This window comes from Epinephelus fuscoguttatus, linkage group LG8 (genome assembly GCF_011397635.1).
Source record: "Epinephelus fuscoguttatus linkage group LG8, E.fuscoguttatus.final_Chr_v1".
In the NCBI taxonomy this organism is placed as follows: Eukaryota; Metazoa; Chordata; class Actinopteri; order Perciformes; family Serranidae; genus Epinephelus; species Epinephelus fuscoguttatus.
In genome coordinates, this window is record NC_064759.1 from 34750868 (window position 1) to 34757649 (window position 6782).

Sequence of the window (6782 nt, forward strand, 5' to 3'; positions counted from 1 at the left end):
TACCGACCAGACTTTTATCACTGTATGACGTGTCAAATCATACACTGTATGGGACACTGTGTCATCATCACTGACGTATATTGAAATGAATTTGGGGTCGGTGAAATCTCAGCCTCTAAAGCTGCCTGTGATCATGTGTTTGTGAGCTAAGGAAGCTCACCCAAGCTAACGTGAGATAACGTTAGCTAGGCTAAAACTTAAAAAGCTAAAAGATAGTAGCACAGTTATCTTACCGGGTGAACAAATGTGCCTTTACATTAAAATTAAAATCCATATTGGAGGGAAAGTGTGAAGGAAACTTATATCAGCCCTGCACTCTGAGTAACAATTTTCCATCTGTTCCAGACAGTTTCTCTCCAGCGCTGCAGCTCCAAATCAAAATGGCTGCACCAGTAGGATACTGTGAAGTGCAAAGTTAATCCTCGATTTTGGGGGGTTAAGGCAAAAACAAAAGGCGTATTTAGATCTTATTAGATCCAAATATACAGTAGTAGCCTTACATTAAGCACATTACTCAATCAGTATGTTTAATGTGAATTGCAGTATGTAATGGCAGCATTGAGACTGGGAGACATTCATGTGCCGATATGGTTGATGATAATGGCACAATGATGCTGAACAACTTAAAAAATGCTGTCAAACAAACACAAAGCAAACACTTAACTATGAGATCTAAGTAATACTTTTTAAATTAAGTACACTTTGGAAATGGTAGGCAGATATTATCAATGCTGTTATGATTAAAAAAAATAACTTTGTGATCTTGTTTCATCATATGTCAGATGTATTATATGAATTACCGCTGATGTCACTACTACAACTCGGAGAGGAAGCTGGAACCAGGTTCACAGATAGTAACGCAGATGCATTAAGCTAATATGCCTTTTGTTAAGCAGTAATGCAGTTCCTAATACGTCAATGTTTACAGTGATGTGATAGGCTCCCAGGTGCAGTGATATGGTGTAACAGAATAAGAGTTAGCCTGTGTGTGAGAGAGTTGTCTGTTGTCTGCTGTCTGCCGTACTGCATAGATGTAGAGTTGAGCCCTCCTCCGTCTGTGCCTGGGAGACACCTAATAGCCTGTCTTGGACTGATATGCTAAGAAAGATTGTACAAGTCAAACACTGTGTTGGTGAGTGTTGTACCTGCCTTGAAGAAGTGCTCAGTAAACCGTTGAACTGAATTCCCTTGTTATGACAATTCTTCCCTGCCTCCACTGATGATAGAGTTTTAAGATTGCGACAATATGTTCATTGTCTGATTATCAACAAATAGAAGTAGGCTAATTATTTTAATGTCTCTTGTAGCAGTAGTCTGCAGAAAGTTGCAGTGCCAAACAGTCACTTAGCTGGAACATGATTTTAACTCTAAATGTTAATTTTAATCCCATTTTGTCTACATCTTGATTAAAAATTAGTCTGGTAAGATTATCTTGATCACGTGAGTTTAACAATTTGTTTCGCTCTCTGTATCAATTTGGACTCTGTGCCACCCCATCAGTGGGCGGGAGCACTCGCCTTGACAGACAAACTCCTTCAGCTAATCAGCGTAACAAAACACCAGGGAACATCTCTCATCACCAACAGAGCCAGTTGATAAATCAAGTGTGTCCTGGACAGGTTTTATGCTCATGTGTGATTACACAAATGTAAGTTGTGTTACTTGCTTCTTTTTGATCCATCTGGTCATCATCACACATATCCAGACATTTCCATGTGCATTATAACAGTTCATTCATAATGTCCCTTGGTCATCCCTGTTGTTTGACACACCCATATATGAGCAGGCTCTGCAGATCTGCTGGCACATCGGCTCCTACAAGGCTCAGGTAAGACCCAAAATAGTTTCAAGTCTACACCAATATAAAATAGCTGGTAAAGTCTCCTACGTTACGTCTTAAAACAAAAAGACATTTAATCTCGTGTGTATTCGTTTAGATCACCCTAGTGACTAAACTTTTCAGGCTTCAGCAGAAAAACCAGCTCCCCTCTGAGGTACTGAAGACTGAGCTGCTGGTGGAGGAGAGCAAAAGCACACAGAGAGTGTAGTGAGTTACTGACACATATACAGTCCAACACTACACCTTAGTCATCCTTGCTCTTGTCTCCCCAACCTGTCTGAAATGATGACAGCTAAGCTTGTGTTTTCTTTCTGTTTGAAGGCTCTGGGAGTTTGAACTGGAGGGCTTTGATGAGGCTGATGCCAGACCACTTCTCAACCTGGTAAGAACACAATCCTGAGACTCAACAGTAGATTGAGTCAACTGTTTCATGACACTGTAAATATGTCAGATCTGCTCATCATATCTCTCTCCTTGTTTCAGGTGTGGGAAGTGAACACCAGCATGAAGATGAGGGATGCTGAGTCTGAAGCCAGAAGGCTGCTCAACTGTCCAGAGGCCGCCCCTCCTCAGTTTAAATGAGTCATATTTGACACACATTTACTCTCAGTTAGAGCACAGTGGTAGTGATGTCTCTTTTTAAAACAAACTTTGAATGACTGTGTCCTACAGACATCCCAAGATCATCAGCCAGGCTCAGAAGTACGCCAGGAGCCTGACAGAGCAGCACCAGGACGCCCCCAGCACCAAACTGTTTGGCCCACAGGTGGTGATGGTTCCAGAAGTCCTGCAGGGCTTCTGGTTACCTCCTAAAAACATCTCCTTCAACATGCTCTCCCAGCAGCTCTGTAGAATGGGTGTTGGAGTCACGAAAGCTGTTGAGGACCGTGTCTCCGCTGCTCTCCATCAGGTCACCTTCTGCTCCATCTTTGACAACATGGTCCTGACTATCCAAGAAAAGGTTAGGTAGGGTTACACTCAGGATGTCAACTGCTTTGCAGCAGATGTCCTGAACACCACCACTGATGTTGCAGTAGAAGAGATCTGTTTCAGCCTCAGACTCACACAGAAGTGGATTGTATCCAGCCAGCAGACATGGTGGATGATGCAGAGGCCAAAACCATCTCTGCAGAAGGCGTGAATGAGGAGCCTGGTCTGGAGGAGGACAGTTAACCCTTTACAGAACAAGACTCTGCTGTTATTACTCCTCCACCAGCTCCTCTGACCATCAGTGCTGAACCCCTGGCCACCACTGCCACCCACCACAAGCCATTCTTAAACAAAAGCCTGGATGAAGCAGAGGATGTGGCAGCACCCAATTTAAACCTAGACCCTGCTGTGGTTTCCACTACACCTGCTGCGATCCCTGCAGATGAACCTCCTGTCATCAAAGCAGTGCAGACTGAGCTGCCCACAAGTGGTGAGCCTCCTGCCAACACTGGCCTGAATAAAGCAAAGAAAAAGCCAATAACCAGCCCAGAACCACACTCTGTTGGCATTTCTCCTCCCCCTGCTCCTCTCAGCCTCCCTGCTGAGCCTCTTGCCAAAATTGTCTTTGATAAGACAGAGAAACAGCCAGTAGCTGGTCCAGAACCAGACTCTGCTGAGGTTTCCACTTCACCAGCTCCTGTGATCCCTGCAGGTGAATGTCCTGTCTCCTCTGCAGTGCAGGTTGAGCTGACTATCAGTGCTAAACCTTCTGCCAATTTTCCCAAACATAATGGTTTGAACCTGGATGAAGCAGAGGAATAGCCAACACCCAATCCAGGACCACATTTCTTCTCCACCTATTTCTCTTACACCCACTGCTGAACCTGCTGCCAATATTGGCTTCAATAAAACTGAGGAACAGTCAACACCCAGCTCAGACCCAGACTGTGGTTTCCACTCCACCACTTCCTGTGATCCCTGCAGATGAACCTCCTATCACCTCTGTAGTGCAGGATGAGCTGATCATCATGGAGCAGCCAGTGAAGGTGAAGGAATCTTTCAAAACTACAGCAGGCAGGAATTATTATTCATGTTGGCCTGTGTCTGAACCATCAGGACCATTCACACTGTAGTTCACTGTTACTACTGCTGTGATGAGTTCAAGCACTGATTCTCCTCCTTTGCTTTTTCAAAGGTGGTGGAACGTGGTGGAAACCTCACCAACTGGTATGATAATACTAACAACGCTTTTAAATTTTTAATACAAAACAGTGCGCATGGCTTAAGAGTGTTTTTTTTAAATATTAAAGCCGGTATCTGTAATGCATTTATATCAATAAATCTTAATTGTCATCCTCCATTACTGTAAAACACACAAACTAACACCCTTACAGTGCCTCCTTTAGGGTGTTCAAACAAGGACACCTTTGAGAGAGTGTATGTTTTCACCATCTCGTTCAAAGAAAAGAAAAAAAAAATACAAAGTTATTGGTCATCTTTCAGGAACATGGACTGACGAAGTGCTCTAATGATTTCTACTTCATGTCATCTCAAAAGAAACTCCGCGAGTGGTGTCTACAGCAAATGATCCACAGCAATACGGCTTTATGGGTTCAACAAGCCGGCTGAGTTTAAGATACATCAAAGCCAAGATCTGTGTGCTTTGTGAAACATCCATATGACAAAGGATGTTACCTTTGCAGAACGATAGGATCCCAAGGAAACAAAATATGTCTTCAACCACCAATAACTCACCACAAATTGCTTTAACCTTTGCAGGACATAGCTGTGACTTTGTCTCGTTGTATTTATGGGCATTGGAGTGTTTCCCAGACACTGAAGACATTGCCACCTTTTCTCTGGATCTTCTTTTTTTTTCCTGGGGAGATGATGATGTGTTTTCCTTTATGATCACTCCTTTTGCTAGCTCCACCTGAAAAATAAAAACATGTTAAAGTTACCACAGAGAACAACCTCAAATATCTGCACTGAGAGAAAATTCTGTTTGTTGTTTGTCTTCATCAACGCTGGATGGACTGCGGTGTGAAAACTAACCCTTGTCTACTGTGGGTGGAGGGTTTGGGTGAGGTGGAGTCACAGTGGAGGTTGGAGGTTGCAGAGAAGAGGCTTTTAGCACATGGAAAACTTTCACTTAGACTGCTAGTCCCAAAATAAACACACCTTTCTTAATATTTGTGAAAATGTTAATGTTTACACCCATTAAAGTTAATGCACCACTAGAGATGACATTACAGCGCACACATCCAGATTACATTAACATTATTTATTGATTGAACTACACTGTATCTGAATTTTAAGCTATCTGTTAATAATTAAAGTGGCATCCAGAAAGCAAGCGGAGTACAGAGAACATTGCCAAAAATATTTAATGGTTTATTTGGCAGTAAGAAATGTTTTCCAATACTTTGGTAATAAATTTAATTGTGGCAGATAATGATGCTGTTAGAGCTTCAAATGGGAGCATTTGCTTGTTCATTGCTTTCACACTTCAACTGTAAACCTTTGTTTTTGTTTTGTTTTTTTGTTTGTTTTTTACTGTTGGTCAGGTGAAATAAGTGTTTTTAATTTTAAAGGTCCAGTGTGTAAGATTTAAGGGGACATACTGGCAGAAATGGAATTTAATGTAATAATAATAATAATAAGTATGTTTTTCATAGTGTATTATCTCCTGAATATTAGAATCATTGTGTTTTAGTTACCTTAGAATGAGATGTTTATATCCACATAGCGAGCGGGTCCTTGTCTATGGAGATCACCATGATGCACCACCATGTTTCTACAGCAGCCCAGAATGGACAAACCAAACATTGGCTCTAAATAGGGCCATTTCATTTTTGTGCTTTCACATTGGCCAGTGAAGTTAGAAGCCCATCTGTGACAAACAGCATCAGAAAAAACAGACCTTTTAAAAATGAAACTGCTTTATTGAGTATTTTTACATATTTAAAGAGAAAGGGACCTCTGCAGGTAATTCAGCTATTGCTTAAATCCTCCTGAAGATCAGGATCTTAAGTTATCAGAGAAAAATGATGAGCACATATTACCAGGTGCTAGGCTAATGGCCGTCTCCGACATGCCAAACAGCATTAGAGAAACACTGATTTGTAATGTGAAACTGCTTTATGCTGTGTTTTTACCAGTTTAAATTACTGAGTCCGTTTGTTTTGGAGGGGTGACTCATGGTGAAACCTCCTGAATGTCTGGATCAGAAATAAGGTGAGCACACATTCAGTTTTTTGAGAAAAAAGGTGAGCACACATAGCCGGCACTGGGTGAGGGTCCTGTCTATGATCTGCCAAACAGCATAAAAACATGAAACTGCTTTATTCAGTAATTTTTTTTTTTTACCGGTTTTAATCACCTGGTCAACAGGAGAGACCTCTGCAGATAATTTGGCTCCCAGTTAAAAAAAACCTATTGAACAACTAAAAACTCAAGGAATCCTAACTGGGAGAAGTTTCAGCTGGTTACCATCTGTAGTCCTCACCACCAGACACCACTTAAACTACTTAAATCTTACATACCGTTCCTGTAACACATCTCTTTGGGCTATTGTAACTTGCATCAACCATGTTTTAAATGATCAAAATCTGGCATTTTATTTTATCATTTGCAATCTACATAGCCCTAGCTAAAAGTTTAGCTATGCATATACACACTCTTTTGATCACTCACTTTCCTCAAGTCCTTCATCTCGTAGAGAAAGCAGGGTAACTCAAAACACACACACACACACACACACTTAAACTGTATAAATTACAGTATTTCAGCTAATGCATGATTCAGTATAATCTACAAATTGTCTCTCAGTTGTTACAATAACAGCCAAACTGTTTTCTATTGTCATTTTTATGTAGCAGTTAAAGCCACCTCCGCACTGTAAGCAAGCTACAGTCCTTTTCTCATATAAGCCCCTCAGGGCAGACCAGTCCCTTATAGTATTAAAAGCTTTATGTGTTAAAAGTTTATGTGTTAACTAAATGTATATTTT